The sequence below is a fragment of the Triticum aestivum genome, chromosome 1D (genome assembly GCF_018294505.1).
Source record: "Triticum aestivum cultivar Chinese Spring chromosome 1D, IWGSC CS RefSeq v2.1, whole genome shotgun sequence".
Taxonomy (NCBI): domain Eukaryota; kingdom Viridiplantae; phylum Streptophyta; class Magnoliopsida; order Poales; family Poaceae; genus Triticum; species Triticum aestivum.
The window spans coordinates 485,614,105-485,632,677 of NC_057796.1; the positions used below are offsets into that span (position 1 = coordinate 485,614,105).

Genomic DNA, 18,573 nt, shown 5'->3' on the forward strand with positions numbered 1-18,573 from the left:
CCTATCAGCTGGCGCCATGCTTTCCATAGTAGGCTGTGCGGGTTGCTCGTCCAGTTGGGACAGTCTTCACCTGAACAAAATAGTAACAGATTACATCAATGAAAATTGGGTTGGGTTATGTTGTGTCGGTCTTGCATTGATTCTTCTGAACTCACCAGCTGCATGAACTGAAGGTTGTAGAACATTTGTAGGATCTTATATTAGCGTGTTGGGTCGTCATTGTAATAATTATGGGAAGAGATTAGTAATGATCTGCCAGCGGCTGTCTCGTGTACCATACTATGCTGGTCTATGTTTGCTTAAGTACCATCTGTGAATCTTGAACACATGTAAGGTTTTGGAGCTTGAAGCCTGAGCATTCAAGCGATGGCTTGCACTATTTTTCTTCTTATTTTTGTTACTTCATTAAGATCACTTGGCTCTATCCCGGCGAATAAGCAGCGAAGAAGTTTCAAGTATTAGTTTGCTAGTTAGTTTCTGCAGCAGTTTCTGAAGCTTTGCTAGTTGTTACTTGCTGTGTGTCATCAGTATTTTTCATGCTTTTATAAGATGCAGAAGCGGTCGGCCACTGTTGCTTCTCTGTTATACAAGGAGTACATAGCTCACATTTCTTTTTTACATGGAAGATTCTTCACTCTTTGCAATACTTTCACAATCACCTTGGACAGTTCCACTTTCATTTGGACTTTCCCAATCAATGGCAACCACACAATAGCAGAGGGCAATACATTTCTCACTCCAGCAAGCGTAGTTCTGGTTTATGATGTTTGGTCTTCACTTCAGGCTGCAACCCGAGAGAAGTTGGAGGCAGGGAGCATTGGTCCGAGTAAGTTGGTCGCGATCCTGCGCAAACACATTATTCAGAGATTAATTAGTTTTATTTATGCCACTGTATTTTGATGCTTCTATTTGCTGTCTCGCAGCTTCTAATAATTCCTCACGTCTGAATCCTTTTTTTCCTCAAGGATACATCCAAAGCTGGACACATCAGAAACATAGACACCTCTAAATACTCATCTGTAGTCTTCTGCAAAGTTGAAACAACAAATGGTCAGGTCAGTGAGTTGCTTCCTCGATCCCTCTTCAACAAATGACACACTTGGCTTTCTCTTGGCCTTGGCGCAATCCTAGCGGGTGTTGTGCTTTCCATCGTAGGTTGTGCAGGTTGCTCGCCCAGTTGGGACAGTCTTTACCTGAAAACAATAGTAACAGATGACATCAATGAAAATTGGTTTGGGTTCTGTTGTGTCGGTCTTGCACTAGTTCTTCTCAACTCACCAGCTGCCTGATCTGAAGATTGTAGAACATCTGTAGGTAGAACTGCTTGGCCTGTCTCTCTTCCTTGCACAGAGTCCTTCAGAAGCCATACATTGACCCAATGTTCAAAAATTTAGTTGCATAAATCTGCCACGTGTAATTACAATCATAGATAAGGCATTGTTAAACCATTTCTGAAGAAAAAGAATACATAATGCGCCCATAAATGCATTTGATTTCTAGGATGATGGTTGTATGGATATAGTTTTGAGAAGAGAGAATGTTGTTGCCATGAGTATTTGTACCACTCATAGATGCGCTGGAGTCCAGCGGTGGACATTTTGTTCAAGTAGGTGGGGTCCTCCTTGCATTTCTAGAAGAAACATGCGATCAGTTTGTTAGTTTCTGCAGGTCCTCATGACGATGATTTTTGCAGGTCCTCCTTGGTTTGTTGCGAAGGTTGACAGCCCGCAGTTCATCGCCTTGATGACTGTCAGTCGGACTGCCTCCTAAAGTGCAGGGTGAAAGACAGAGTTCAATCACATGCAGTGCTTGAATTTCCTGTCATGCTTAAGGTATCGGCAACAATTATCGTATTTGAGTTTTTTTTACTCTTTTAAGTTGGCACTGTACCTGAACTAATGCACCCCCTGGTATTGGCAATGCAACAGTACAGCTCACCATGCGCACACGCTCGGTTTGTGCTTTGATCCAGCATATCTGTCCCTTGAGGCTTGAGCTGATACTTGTCTATCAAGCTGTGCATCTTGTTAATCTCCCCGATCTCTTCTCTGTCGTTTGACTGAAGGCTCCAGGAGCCCCTGACAATGACTAGGTTGACGTGATTTCCTAAGCCTTTTGTTCTCACCATACCATTCGACCAGACCGGTGATGTTCTTCACCTTGTCGGGCCTTCCATCGAGATTATGATTGGCTCACTTCTGTCCCCTAGGTACCCTCTCTGATTCAATAGCATCACAGTAATCATATCACGGTTCAGTGTTTTTAGAAAAAACCAAGGATATGTACTTACAAGAGCTCACCATTGTCCTCCTTGCTGTAGAGTAGCTCCTCGATTTGTGTGTGTGCTTTTGTGTGAAGGGAAAGTAACCGGATTGATCAGCACCAGGGGCGGCAATGTTGAACTTGGGGTCGAAGACGTTCACGCGCTTGTGGTGTAGGGACACGTCCCTGGCATTGTGAAGGCGTGGTGGCTCTCATACTGGCTAGGTTTGTCTTTGCTGCATTTTCTCAGGGAATCCTGGGATCAGTTGCACGCCATTGCTGGGATAACGTTTTTTGTTTACAGAGTGGCTGACCTTCTGGCTATTTCTTGGTAGGTGCTAGTGATGATGAAGTCGCTACTGTTCACAGCGATCATGTCAGCAGTGAATTGGCAGGAAAAATGATATTCTGGTCCATTTCTCTCCACTTGACATCAGAGTCCTTGTACTTTGGGCGTGTTCGGGAGCCCTCCCGCTTCTCAAATTCTCAACTCCACGTGAGGAGTGCAGCCGAACGGTCGAAATCCCAGCTATGGGCGAGAGAAGCTGGCGATCAGCGCAGTGCAAATTTCGCGGAGTCGAGGAGTTGGAAAACCCGTGCTCTCCAAAAACTACGAAGTAGGAGTTGAGGGAAATTACGCGCGTATGCCACCGCAAAGTGAACTTGCAGCGTACCGGTTCGCTAGCTATTCCTCTCCCCGAGCCCCGACACAGCGCCTCGGCCACCATTCCTCTCCCGACGAGCAAACCCTAGGCGTCGCACGCCGCCGCGAGGAGGCAGTCGCCACGCTGCTCTCGCCCTTCTCTGCCCCCACCAGCACGAGCTCGGCCGCGAGGTGGCAGTCTGCACGCTAACCTCGCCGTTGTCCGTATGGCCGGAACCGCGTCAAGATCGTCGGCACCGGTGCGGTGCCGGCGCTCGTGGAGCTGTTGCTGGACGAACCCGAACGGTGGGTCTGCGAGCTCGCGCCAGCCGTGCTACAGGAGATGGCACAGGCCGGCGCCGTGGTCTGCCTGCTCAGTCGTCGTCTCCAATCCAGATGGGATCGGCTGATGCTAATTTCCTTCCTTGTTGGGTTGAAAGCCCATGGTGCTTCCCTCCCGAGCCAGGCCACATCAAAGCCAAATGGGCCAAAATTGCTCACTTTGGGCTTCCAGCCTTTTTAGTACGCCCAGGAGAGAAGCTGCCCAGCCGAACGGATCGCTAACTCCTGGCGATTTGGAGAGAAGCTGGCAGCTGGTTATGGGCGACGGAGTTGAGGAGCTTCCAGCCACAGAGGGCTACCGAACACGCCCTTTGTCTCGCAAGAGCATGCACAATCGTTTTCTGTTGGTCGATAAATGTTTTGGTAATGTGATGCCAGGTTTGGTTGCTGACAGAAGAACATTTTTCAGGATTCATCATTTCGATATATAGCTCATTTTCACCTGGGTGACTCCTAGGTTGCTTGATAAGAGGGATCCTGCTAAATTGCCGTCAGTGCAATTGCCAATGACCAAGTCTGGTTTTCCCTCCAGTATGTCGAGAATCTTGGCAGAAAAATCCTGAAATCGCCACGATGAAAGTTTGTTATCAATTTTACATTCAGTTCACAGTATTTACGAAAATTCCTAGCTGACATACCTGGGCATAAGGTCTTTCCCATCGTCATCTCTTTTCTTGAATGGCACCTGGAGGATGCTCGAGTGCTTTGTGTGTTCGACTGGTTCAAGTTCAATGTTGCACTTGGTGCCCTTTGCTTCTGGTATGAGCCTGGTTAACTGCAACATTTGAGTGAGCAGCCGTCAGATACTCAGATGCTCACTTCCCTGGACTGTTAGGCCAAGGAAGTGTAATGAAGGCGACCGAAGTTTACCACAAGAATCGTCAGGGTAACATTCAGGCCCTGCTGCTTGATCCTTTGCAGAAGTTTCTTTTCAAGAGCTCTAACTTGGTCCAGCATGTAAACTAGTACTCCCTCTGTAAACTAATATAAGAGCGTTTAGATTACTAAACTAGTTATCTAAACGCTCTTATATTAGTTTACGGAGGGAGTACCTGTCAAGAAAAGATCGATTTGCTGGCTTCTGTTTCAATTATTAATACCTGTTGATTCAGGCTTATATCTACCATTGTGAGATAATGATCATTGTACCTGACCACCAGTATCTGGCAACCCAAGGACCTTCTCTTGACCAAGTAACCATGGATGGAGATGATCATGATGTTGAACACCGATTGGACCCTGCTGAAGAACTTCTCCATGTTGATTGGATCCGGCGCCTGAACTTCGGAGGGGCAGTTGAGTGTTTCCCTTCATGTTTTCGTTGCATACCCTGAAGAAAACAGCAGCAGGCAAGTCTGTTCTAGTTTTGCTCATCAGGTCTGTATGAATGTACTATAATCTAATGCAGTACCATTTGTCATTGTACAGGCTACAGGGTCTCCTTGCACTTGAGATAAGGCGACCACAACAGCCTCCTGCGTGGAGCAGATGACGTAGCCAAAAGGAAGCACTTCTCCAGCTCCTCCATCAGCTGCTGGGTTCTTAATCAGCCTGCCCTTGGGGCATACCTGCATCGCAAGAGTTCGCATACATGTCAGAGAGAAAGGAAGAGGGAGTGAGCTAAATTATTTGTTCGTGTTGTTGTACCTCTGGAAGCACCTCTTCATCTGGTAGCGGCTCTCGCGCAGCACCTCAGGCATCATGTCGGCGATGCACGGACACTCTTCCTTGATGCAGTCATTCCCACGACTGTTTGGTTCCTCCTTTCTACAACTCTGTTTTGCTGCAGAGAGTAAGGTGCTGTGAGGTAGTGCTTGATGCTCAGGCTATCACAGAACTGAGTAAAATTCTTTGAGGTAAATTCTTCTCCCCTGTCTGTCCGGAGTGCCATGACCTTCAGGTTCAGTTCAACTTCAACTGCAGCTCTTACCTTCTTCACTGCTTCAAGTGCCTCGTCTTTGCTCTTTATTAGCACCACCCACATGTACCTCGTGTGATCATCAACTAGCAGTAGGAAATAAATCTTTGCTGCAAAGGTTGGAGGCGAGATGGGACCACAAATATCACCATGCAGTAGCTGCAGCGCTCGATCTGCTCCGTAAGATGCTTCGGCTGGAAACGACGCTCGTCTTTGCTTTGCAACCAGACAACTTTCACACAAACGATCAGTCTCATCAATCATTGGTAAGCCACGCACCATGGCCTCATTTGCTAGCAGTCTCAAAGCATGAAAGCTTATATGCCCGTAGCGTGCATGCCACAACCAGGGAAGCTCTGAAGTCTTTGACAGTATACAAACTGGGTCAGACTGCTCAATTAATATTCAGAATGTAGAGCCTGTTTGGTGTTCTCCTAATTTTTGCAAGCACTTTTCTCTCTTTAGCCAGCATACTCATCAACCCTTCATCGACGGAGTACTTGCAACCAAATTCATCGTTCTGCTCTAGACTGATTATATTACTTTTTAGCTTCGGGATGAAATAAACTTCAGTTAACAGCCGGTGCTCGCCGTTGTGTGCAACAAAGAGAACCGAGCCGCGTCCCTCAATGCCCACAACTTATCCATCTCCGAATCGAACTGAACCGGTGATATTTCGGTCCAGCTCGGCGAACTTATCGAGACAACCTGTCATGTGGTTGCTTGCTCCAGTAAGATACCAAGACTTGTCTGATAACCCTGTCAGTTTCGGCACGACTTTTTCTTCGTGAAACATGACCTTGTCTCCAGTGATTTCAGTGTTCTCAACAAGCTCACACACCTCGGTCATGAGCAAGGCTGGATCTTCGTCAGTTTGCTTTTGCGCCAGGTTTGCACGCTCGCGCTTCGGCTCCGGACAGTCGGCAAAGTGCCCATTCACATCATTGTTAAAACATTTTACTTTCAAGATGTCAAACTTATGATGCTTTTTCTGTTTGCCCTTTCCATTGTTCTCACCACGATCACCACGGCCTTTGTCCGGCCTGCCGCTCTGACCCCCTCCTTTCTTCGCACCAGCTGTTGTCGAAGATCTTCTTCCCCTTTCATTAGGGTTTCCAATGCCCGGGTCATGAGCATCAACTGCTCGTTGTTATCGCCACGACTATGGACCTGTGGTAGCGCCCACACTGGTTTTCCTCGAACGCCGTGAGGCGCCCAATAGCCTCATGCACTTTCATCGTTGTGACGTCGCCCCACTGCTCGATGGTGTTGACGATGTTGGACAAGCGGTCTGGCACGGCGCTGAACAGATGCTCCACCACGGGTTCTTCCACAATGGTGACGCCGAGGGAGTGGATCTCGCTCACCAACGTGGTGAGTTTCCTGGCAAACTCTGGGATCCGTTTCCCCTTCCGCCATGTCGAGGCGATCGAGCTGCCTCTTCAGTTGCTGTGCCTGCACCTTCTTGACGTGGATGTGGTCCTCACCAACATGCGAGCACCGTATCAGTTTCCCACGCCTCCTGCGCGGTGCCGCAATCTGCAACCTGCATCATCACATGATCTGGAACAGATTGTGAGAGCACGGCGAACGCTCCTTCGTCCGCCGACTGGTCAAATTCGTCGAAGCCATCGATCGCCGACTAGACGCGCAACGCCATCATCAGCACCTTGATCTTCACGGCCCACAACGAGTAGTTCATGTCCGTCAGCATCGGATACTGCATGGGCACATTGGTGGCTCTCGACGGAGCAACCACAAAGTTCCACGGCGCCTTCATCGCCTCCTGTGCTGTGTGCTCGACCTCCCGGGACTCGGCGGCCTGTACTTTCCGCCACCGCTTCTACTGCTCTTCCCGTCGCTCTTTTTAGGAGACATATCCCCCATCTCCGCTGCCAAAACTCCTCCAATCACCGCCCCCCAAACGCCCAAGGTCCTATCCTAAAGCTCTGTATACCAATTCTTGGTTTCCTAGCTGTGATCTACTCTCTCTCAAACTCTGAATTTGTCTCTCTGAATAACACAAGACGTCAAGGTTCACAGAGCAGACACGCAGCCACACGCGTGAAAAGTGCATCTTTTCTGTTCTTCCCTTTTATTCAGTTGCTTAACAGAAAACGAAAATCTCTCATGATCCAGTATATGCGTGCGCCATCCCACGAGCCTGGATCGTGCCAAGTCTAGAGCTACCAGCTAGGCCTGAAAACTAGGAACTGAAACTACACCGCAACGTGAACATAGCACGTTTCGGTTTCTGGTGGACAAATTCAGTCGTGCTTATTATGTGACAGAAAAACAAAATAAGCGGTGCAGATACATTGAGATTACATCCAACAACAATGGTCTGTCAAGATTTGTTTGGTTTTTTAGGAAGGATGTATCATCTTTTTTTTGCGTGCACTTTCTTTTTCTCTTGGGCATATGGTACACTCATCTATTTTCTTTTCTTTTGCAATGAAATTTATATGAATCATTTTATTATGTTATCTAATAGGCCATCGAATCACTCAAAAGAGATTTTTCAAAGTTCTGCTCGAATTTCGACCTTAAATTGAGGTATTTGTGTTTTCCTGATAAGTGACCAGCTCTGTTATCTTTTGCCCTTTTCTCTGTTTTTTCTTCATTGTCTACATTTTCCTGACATCAACTCATCATTGTCTTTGCAGCAGAATAAAAGGCAGAAGGTTCTTACTTCCTTTCATTCATTAGTGTTCATTTTTTCTTCAGTCTTTAGGTTCATTATTATCCTAGATCAGTTTGTTCTGTGGATTATTGATCTACCAGGGGAAGCTTTGGTTCATTTATGTAGCGGTTTTTTTTCCTGTGTTAACGTGTTGGTTAGGCGGCCGGTTAGGTACGGCGTGCTAATCATTCGAAGGCCAAAGAGGTTGGCGACAATTTTTCAACCTGAAACCCAGAAGGAAACAGATGTTTTCTTATAACTGAGTTACACTGAGTACTTAGTGCAGAGAGCTGTCACCCATGATTGGATCCAAAAAGCGACCTGAACCAAATATTAAAACTGGCGTCTGATGTTTAGTCGCTAGACGCCCAATTACCCAGTAGACTTTATTCTCTTGAGATCGCCACATAAACATGTATTTACAATGACTTGCAGCACCACTCCAATCCGATAGGCATTTTCTTTTTCTTTCCAAACGACCCATTCAATTACCATAGATAATTGAAGGAAACAGCGTCCCGGCATCCGGCAAAATCAGTATTGCTGAAAACCTAGAACGACTCGACCTTACATTGCAAGAAAGTAGCAGATCAATTGCTTGTTATGCCATATTCTTTCCTCAGCTCGCACACCGCCTTGAGAACCTGGGTCACTTGAGCATGGGATACACCCGGATCATGCTCGCTCTGCCGGAGACCCCAGAAGACCTTGAGAGCACGCTCATCGACGTCCTTGGGATCAATCTTGATCGCTTCTAGTCCCGCCCGGATCCAAGCATTCGTCTGGGCAGCCGTTGGCTCGAAAAGACCCTGCAGCACCAGCACCAGCACACACAAATCGGATGTAGGATGATTAGCATATATGGAACAGAAGGTGGAAATATGTCTGTTTTTTCGCCCCCGGCCGTAAGATTTATCCAAGATTTCTTTTTGCACGAGAGGCCGTATATATTAGACCCGCGCGTCCGTCTCTGTTGTGTTATCGGTTTGCTGCCTTGGCAAGAGAGAAAGGAAACTCCACCACCGGCCCGCTCTCTGTTTCAACACATAAAACTTGTTTTCCCTAAAAAAACATAAAACTTTTTTTCCTTTAAAAAATACACGTAAAACTTCTTTCTTTCTGCACGAGAGGCCGATCGAAAGGACTTGACAAACGTACTGTCCCGTCAACCCGCAGGATCGTACGTTTGTCAAGTCCCGGACGCCACCAGGTTTTCTTCCACACGCCGCCACATTGGTCCCCCTCCTCTTCCTCGTTTGGCGGTCTCGTTGGTGGCAAGAGGAGTGGGACCCGTCCGTACCTTTTCCCTTTTTTTCTCGTTAGGTTTTGTTTTCTCACGACATCAACGAGGTGGCGACAGCGATAGCATGTCATAATAAAGCCTTTCGGTATCTTCCTATCTCGACGATGTCTGTTTTCAAACCAACGAAGAACCCGTGAGAATTTTTATCCTAGAATTTTTGGCTTTCTTTAGATTTTGGCAGTTGGTGTGGCCTTCAAGAAAAATAATTGGCTGGCTATAGGTATGATGACTTTGACATACTTTTTTTGTTTTGCAGCTTGGTCGCATTTCTCCAACCCTCTGAACTGGTGGCGATTGATTGCATGCCCGTTTTGCGTGAGTGATGCTCCAACCGATGCTTTTTCGGCGACTTCTAGATCTCGCCTTAAGGGATGAATGGTTATTATTATGGTCTTTAAAGTTTGGTATGGTGAAGGCATCTGCATGTGCTCTTTTCCTTTGCGGTTGGTTCAGTGTAATTGTCTTCGGCAGACGGCATGCAAGCAGAGAAAGAAGACTAGTATGTTTTGCAATGTAATTTTATTCAGAAAGGCTAGAAATCTGTCAAATTTTTAGACATCAGAAATCAAATTTTTTCATGTCAATTTATATTGGCATAAGGATGGCAAATTTAGTTAGCAAGCATGACAATTTTCTAGTAAAATATGAACTGAGATGGATTTGTCATGTTCGCCAACTAAACTTGCCATCCTCGGCAAACACAATTTGCCATGAAAGCATTTGTTTTGCCATGCCTAGAAATTTGACGTTCGATGGATATCTAGGTCCATTTTATTTTGTACTTGTCGGTTAGCGCCTAGTTGTCTTTACACTATACGGCTCTTTGAGTGTTTTTTCTTTCTTTAAAACACAACCATCATGTCGTATTGAACACAATTCCGTCTTGCTTTGTTTCAAGTTTTACTTTTAGTGTCCTGGCTTTGTTTCTGATAGTTCCAATGCATGTAGGTTGTAGGGTGTGAATTTGAAATCTTTAGGTACTCCCTCCGTACCGGTGCAGACAATGAACTGACCAAGGCGGAGGGGAAAATGAGAAAATTTAATGTTTATTTGCTAATTAATAACATTGCATGCAATAAACTGATCACTGCATGCCGCGCTAGGTAGTCTCAAATTCCTTTATTCATGTTAAGAAATAAGAAACAAAGTGAAAATTTGCACCACGGCTAAGTGTTCTGAAATTATTTGGTTTTCGAAAGATGACTTATACGCCGGTACAGAGGGAGTACCGATAGACACTCCTAAGGCCTTGCCTGGTTAGGGGCTGATCCACGTGGTTTTCTGGGGATCGCGGCTCAATCCACGTGGTCCGCCCCAGCCGAAAACTATTCCTCATGGATCAGAATTGACATGTTTGGTTTGGCGCCCGTTGGGGAAATTCCGGGCCAATCCACGATGATCCTGTCCGATCCACGGGGCAAAAAAAAAATCGCCTCCGTCTCGTGGAACGGATCCACAAGAGGCGTGTCACAAGGCGAGACACGATGGAGGCGCGGTGCGGCCAGTGACAAGTCCGACAACGGCAGACTTATCATGCTTAATTAGCTGAGAATTTGGATACGAACACATGTAAAGGCTAACTTAGAAATATCTTGACACCGATCCCCTTCCACTTGTACATCCCTTCCCCCACCTCCTCTTGATACTGCCTTGACATCATTGCTTGATGCCATACTCCTTCTGCAGCTCAGACACCATCTTGAGAACCTCGGTCACATCATGATGGGATACATATTTAACACCTTCTGCTCGGAGACGCCAGAAGATCTTCACAGCCATACCATCGACATCCTTGACCTTAAACACTTCCAGGGCCGCCCGGATCTCGGCATCCCTCTGGGCAGCTGTTGGCTCGAGAAGACCCTGCAAACACACATACATACACACACAAATCAGAAGCAAGATGATAAGCCATCAAGTTTCAATTGTACATGCATCTGAAGGTAGGGCAGGAAAGATTATGCAGTCTGCTCTAGGCAAGAGACAGGATAGAGCTCTCGATGGTGAGCAACTCTTGAAAACTTGTAATCAGGAAGAAGTTATGTAGCGGACAGGAGGATAGGCAGGGCACATGTCAGCAAGGTGAAAAGGTGGCAACCGATCCTGGGGCCATCGGTACTCTGACGGGCGCGAGTGACGACGCCCGTCAGGTGCCATGAGTCTCATCAGCTGGAACTGCCGGGGTTTGGGGCAACTACGGACAGTTCAAAAGCTCGTGCGCCTGGTGCACACTTATTGCCCAAAGATTGTCCTCTTGTCAGAAACATGTCCATGTGAGGAGAAGGTGAAAAGAATAAAATGGAGACTGGTTTGAAGCACTGCCTTAGTCATGATGGTAAGGGTAAAGGTGCGGGCATTGCCTTGTATTGGGATGAGTCAATCTTTCCTACTTCTAAAGATTTGAGTTGGTGGTGAGTTCACTCACCCTCATCCTCCTACTATAACACGTGGGACCTCCAGCAACAGCAGTCAAATTTAGAAAATGAATTCAAACCCATCTCTACTTCACGACTTGCCATTTGTCGCCTCCAATCCCCCGTCTTCTGCAGAAAACCAATCATCGTTCTCCGGCCACCTGTCCACTCCAGTAGCTGTCCACCCGCGTTGGCAAAATTTGAATCCCCGTCTCTCACATGGACGCTGCAGACCACAGACGCCTCCCTCCCCGCCTTCCACCACCCACCACTCATGCCCGCCACCATCACTTCTACTCCGCCACCGTCGCTTCTGCGGTTCGTCAGCTACCTCTGTCTCCTCCACGCCGGCTCCGGTAAGGACGGAAACGTGACCCTCTCCTATCTCCTCTTATTTTCAAGCAGTGAAGCAGAGGCGAGTGTCTGGTCGTTGGGAGGGGTATGGGCCACTACCGGACAGAGGGAGCAGGGAGAATCCGCCACATCTGCAGAGGGGGCGGGGGGTGGAGGCCTAGGCAGAGCTTGGTGTGGGAAGAGAGTAGGATGGCGCGGGGGTAGAGGTCGTCAGGGTGAGGAGGATCCAGTACAGAGGGGTGGGTAGAAGACGAGGAAGAGAAGAGGGGGCGGCCAGTGGCGTGTGGGTGACGGAGAGAGCGAGCCAGGTCGGCTCATACAGAGAGCGGGCTGGGGAGTAAGTTACTGCAAGGAGAGGAAGGGGCCATGGTGAATACCGCCAGCCGCTAGGTTGCTGCTGCTGCAGCTACTGGAGCTCGACCCTGCGGGTTCCAGAATGATGTGAGGTGATGCAGTGCAACTGGGATGGGGGCTGGGGATTTTTGTTGAGGCTGCAGTAGAAGGTTGATTTGGGAGAGAGAGCAAGCGGGGACTGGAGCTATGGTTCTGACTGTTGCAATTTTTCCAGAGAGTCATAAAGGGCCGATGAATGTACTAGTTTTGTTTTAGAAGTTCAATAGAAATACAGACCTATCAAGGTAAGTGGACAAGAGAGAGGAATCTCAAATTTGGTCAAACTGTGTTGTGTTGTTGAGCCTTCGTGTATTGATAGTTTGGCCTTAACATTCTGAGCATCATTAACCTGCAAATGAACTCACCTATTCATGCTATTATATAACATTCAGAAATCAGATGTGTATGTACCTTGTAGCTAGGATTTTTGCATCCAGAGTAACAAGACAAGTTGAGAAATGAATTTGTAGCTGAGAGGATTTGTATTGACTCGAATTTACAAAGTGTTTTCTGAATATTGCAACAACTTTCGTAGCCTTCTTGGTTAAAATGCACTTTGGTCACTATGACTACCAATTTTGCCAATAATTTTCCTATTTTTCACACTGTCCATGTCTGCATTTTTAGAACAAGTTGCATGCCTCCACTAATGTGTTACAAATTATTTGTTCATGAGCACTCCACTGATGTAGGTGTTGAGCACTTGATGGCGCTGCAGCTTACAAGTGCGGGCATGTTCTCGTGAATACACGTAGCTAGTTTTTCACTTGAATGACATAAGCTTCATGTCCTTCACAACCAGAGTTTCTTTGCATTGGCTAAAGTATTCTGATATGAATTGGTATACGGATTTGCGACATAGTTTTTTAATATATGGATGCAAATTCACTTAACATAATGTGCTTACATCAATGGTATCTATAAAACAATGGGCATGCTTCTTTGTTGATATTCCTTATTATCCATTCAGTGTTAAGTCTTTATCATAACATAGACATGAGAAAGACAACAAACATGGACATGAGAAAGAATAATAGTATAGGGGGAGATGCCAGTGGGGATACCAACTACGATTAGAAGGTTTACAAAAGTTTTTCATTACCATCCAGTTTATACCACTTTGTAGAATCTTAATCACTTTCACAATGCTCGGCATGTCATGAACTCACCCTAGAATTAAGACATGAGCGTAGTATGATAGTGTAGCCTGCACATTAATTAATATCAACTTTGCCACACCATTATATGGATATCACCTCATTTTTCCTATGGTGTTCCTGAACTTCTGTTTTTCAGTCTGATCAAACTGATTGACACTTTGGAGAAAAAATAAATACAAACCACATGACAAATACCAAGAGTAAAAATAATTAGGTATTAACTTTGGGTGGTTTTTTTTTGTTTAGGTATTGTTATGTCAAATATAACTATAAATATTTTGCAGGATCAACAATTGTCTTAGTAAAACTCTCTCCTTGGACCAGGATTAAGATTGGCAGTGTGGAATGCTGTTGGAGCCTTTTTTTTCCTAAACCGTTTGAGCTAAGGACAGTAGATGGCGCACTTTCACATATTTTGGCTCGAATATTTTGTGGTTGCATCTTTCCTGTAGTACAGAAAGCTCCACTCTTTGCGGTGCTTAAATAGGCTATGGAAATCACAACTGGAACCTAATCTGGAAAGCTAAAGAGCAGAGAGGATGGAGGAATCGGCAGCAACGGCCGTGCCATGGACAACCCTAGTAGATCTTGTCCCCACGCCGTAAACACTGCTTGAGAGGGTGGGCAGCAGGGAGAGAGGGCGAAAATATATATAGGAGAAAAGAAGTACCGTTCTTGTCCCGATCCGGAAGCACAGCCTCCTCCATGCCTGCAGGAGCGCCGCCATCCTTCCCGCCGACTCGATCCGCCGCCGCCGCCGCCTCTTCTTCTTCTTCCGCCGTCGGTGTCGGGTGTCGGTTTTTTTTTGAGGGGAAAGCCAGTTCTTTATTGATCGAATTCCACAGAAAGTGGGATAATGCTTACATCATGTGGTTGGCCAAACCACACATGACGCCCAGGTGCTAGATTAAGAGCGTATCTAGCTAGGCGGTGAGCTTCTACGTTGCTATATCGACTTTCAAAAATAAAACTACAGGAAAAAGCAGTAGAACGGGCTTTGATCTCGTGGACAATTGCGCCATGTTTGCCGTGGGAACCTTCAGCAATATCTCTCACCACCTGTTTTGCGTCTGACGCGACCACAAAACTCTGCAACAAAAGATCCTCAGCTGCACAAAGTGCCTCCCTGCATGCTATCGCCTCCAAAATCATTGAGTCATCCACTCCTTGCACCACCAGGGCTGTGCTGCCCAGGTAGTTTCCTTCGGCATCCCTGCATACCACTACTGCCGAACCACCTCGCCCTGGTCTCACGGCCGCGTCCACATGAAGCTTAGCATGGTTTGCCGGAGGAGCTCTCGGGCGAGTTCTACGCTGCAAGTTCCCCCCGTCCTTGATATCCCAGCCGGTTTGCCTTCTTTAATGCTCTCGAGCTCTCCAATGAATCTGGTGGTGAATGAGAAAATTGATTGGGGACTTTGGAAAATCCCCTCGTGGATGGACTTCCTCCTTGCCGACCAAATAGCCCACAAAGTGACGGCTAGCTTGACGAAATGAGCATGTGATAATGCCTCCATTTGTGTGAAAAGCCACTGTTTGGCTTTCGGCTCGCTGTTGCGCACCAGCGAATGCCCTATTTCCTCCTCTACCAACGCCCAAGTGCATCTGGAAGTAGTACACTCCAGGACTGAATGGCGCCATGAGTGGGTGTCGGCTGTTCGGGCGAGAGAGGGTGTGCTCCTCCTAACCCACCGCGCTAGCGTAAGTGGGCCATCCCAGGAAACGCTCCCGGTGCCCCGCGAGCGCCAGTGATCGGTTATTGGCCACATTTCTTTTATTTCTACCGATTTTCTATTAAAATGGTGATTTATTTTCCGAAATTTAAAATACTACTACATGAATTTGAAACTATGTTCGCAGGTTATGAATAAAAATGTTCGAAAATTCTTTAAATGTTTCATGAATTTAAAAATGTTCTAGGATTTAAATATGTTCAGGAATTTAAATATGTTACGAATTTGAAAAAGTGTTCACCGATTTAATAAATATTCTTGATTTTTTGAAAAAAATCATGGATTGAAAACATCTTTGCAAATTTAAAATACATTAACAAATTTAGAATTTGAAAATATTCATGAATTCAAAAAATATTCCTAGATTTCAAAAAGTGTTCACAAATTAAAAATAGAAATAATAATAATAATAGTAAAAATAAGAGTAAAAACAAAGGAAAAACAAAGAATACTGACCAGGATGTTCCGGAACCTGGCTCCATTGTGCCCAGCGCGCCCCGTCGTCCCTATCTTGGCAAGGATGAAAGTGCTGGACTGCTCTCTGTTTCTGTCGTGTCATGTTTCGAACCAGGATACTTTATTGAGTCATTTCACCAACTCCAATAGCTAGCCGAACAGCCAACACCAACCAATAAGGAAGGCACAGATCGAGTCGGCTAGAGCAATGACAATGCTCTGATATGCGCAAGTGAGGTGGATGCAGATACATTTCAACCTCCTACATCAAATGACAACGTATGTGCATGATGTCCATCACTCTTCTCTCCTACCTCTGTTTCGATCCTTTGTGGTTGGCTATCTTGGCACGTCGCGGCGTCAATCGCAAGGTTAAAGAGGGGGCAAATAGGGTCCCCTGCATCACCCTGTGTGAAGACGTAAAATAGGCGCCCACTTCCCCATTAATATTGATGGTGGTGTTACGACTCATAACGGTCCGCATGATACAATAACACCAATGATCATCAAAACCGCTCCGCTCAAGAACCTGATGCGGGAAGAACTAGTCCAAGCGGTAGTAATAAGGATTCTAGAAATCCAGCTTAAGGAACACCCCCATTTGACATTGTACCTTAACCTCATGAACTATCACATGGAGCACCCATATCCCATCGTGAATAAAACTCCCTTATAAGGAAGACAAATTGGTAAGGATGTGTGTGGCGTTCCACACCAGGAAAAAACCGTGTCGCACAAACCTTATCGAGATCCAGTGGAGGACATTGATCATCATGATCAGCCTCGTGCTACTCCTTGCCTCATTGTGCCACTGACCACATTAGATGGATTCTCCCCACATAAGGGAATGTGCCATCAAAATAGATGAAAATGTCTTGAAGCAAGAGAATGCAACGAACTCGGCGCTCTAGTAGTACACGCGACCAATGAGGAGTTCGGCGTCCGGATGGTTGGTGAACCACACGATGATGACCTAATATGCCCTAAGCAACAACGTGGACACTGGTACCGGCAGTTGGCTTGATTCACATGGACCATACCGAGAGTAGAAGAACTCATCATTTGGGGTGACCCACGGGTTCCTCATCATGGAGAAAGCCCACAAGCGTAGCCTATCATTGATGTGGAGGCCACTCTTGTACGTGATCACTGTTGACAGTTTTTGGAAGATGGAGGAGGCCATTGCGAGGTAGGAGGTGTGCTCCGTTTGATTCTTGAGAAGGATGCTGTTGGATAACGCAGTAATTTCAAAAAATTTCCTACGCACACGCAAGATCAATCTAGGTGATTGATGACCCACAAGTGTAGGGGATCTATCGTAGCCTTTTCGATAAGTAAGAGTGTCGAACCCAACGAGGAGCAGAAGAAAATGATAAGCGGTTTTCAGCAAGGTATTCTCTGCAAGCACTAAAATTATCGGTAACAGATAGTTTTGTGATAAGATAAATTGTAACGAGCAACAAGTAAATATAGTAAATAAGGTGCAGCAAGATGGCCCAATCCTTTTTGTAGCAAAGGACAAGCCTGAAAAACTCTTATATAAAGGAAAGCGCTCCCGAGGACACATGGGAATTATCGTCAAGGTAGTTTTCATCATGCTCATATGATTCGCGTTCGGTACTTTGATAATTTGATATGTGGGTGGACCGGTGCTTGGATACTGCCCTTACTTGGACAAGTATCCCAGTTATGATTAACCCCTATTGCAAGCATCCGCAACTACAACAGAAGTATTAAGGTAAACCTAACCATAGCATGAAACATATGGATCCAAAACAGCCCCTTACGAAGCAACACATAAACTAGGGTTTAAGCTTCTGTCACTCTAGCAACCCATCATCTACTTATTACTTCCCAATGCCCTCCTCTAGGACCAAACAATGGTGAAGTGTCATGTAGTCGACGTTCACATGACACCACTAGAGGAAAGACAACATACATCTCATCAAAATATCGAACGAATACCAAATTCACATGACTACTTATAGCAAGAATTCTCCCATGTCCTCAGGAACAAACGTAACTACTCACAAAGCATATTCATGTTCATAATCAGAGGGGTATTAATATGCATAATGGATCTGAACATACGATCTTCCACGAAGTAAACCAACTAGCATCTAATCAAATTATTTAATGAACTCCCACTCAGATACATAGTGTAAAGATTTTAGACTAAGTTCATGATAATTGAGTTCATCTAATCAAATTATTTAATGAACTCCCACTCAGATAGACATCCCTCTAGTCATCTAAGTGAAATATGATCCGAGTTTAACTAGGCCGTGTCCGATCATCACGTGAGACGGACTAGTCAAGATCGGTGAACATCTCCATGTTGATCGTATCTTCTATACGACTCATGCTCGACCTTTCGGTCCTCCGTGTTCCGAGGCCATGTCTGTACATGCTAGGCTCGTCAAGTCAACCTAAGTGTATTGCGTGTGTTCCGAGGCCATGTCTGTACATGCTAGGCTCGTCAACACCCGTTGTATTCGAACGTTAGAATCTATCACACCCGATCATCACGTGGTGCTTCGAAACAACGAACCTTCGCAACGGTGCACAGTTAGGGTGAACACTTTCTTGAAATTATTATAAGGGATAATCTTACTTACTACCGTCGTTCTAAGCAAATAAGATGCAAAAACATGATAAACATCACATGCAATCAAATAGTGACATGATATGGCCAATATCATTATGCTCCTTTGATCTCCATCTTCGGGGCACCATGATCATCTTCGTCACCGGCATGACACCATGATCTCCATCATTGTGTCTTCATGAAGTCGTCACGCCAACGATTACTTCTACTTATATGGCTAACGCGTTTAGCAACAAAGTAAAGTAATTTACATGGCGTTATTCAATGACACGCAGGTCATACAAAATAATAAAGACAACTCCTA

The 18,573-nt window shown here is 45.9% G+C and overlaps 1 pseudogene; it reads right to left on the reverse strand.

Moving 5' to 3' along the window:
- Positions 1 to 531: 531 nt before the first annotated feature.
- LOC123161271 (sucrose synthase 6-like) lies at positions 532 to 5,231 on the reverse strand (annotated as a pseudogene).
- Positions 5,232 to 18,573: the final 13,342 nt, after the last annotated feature.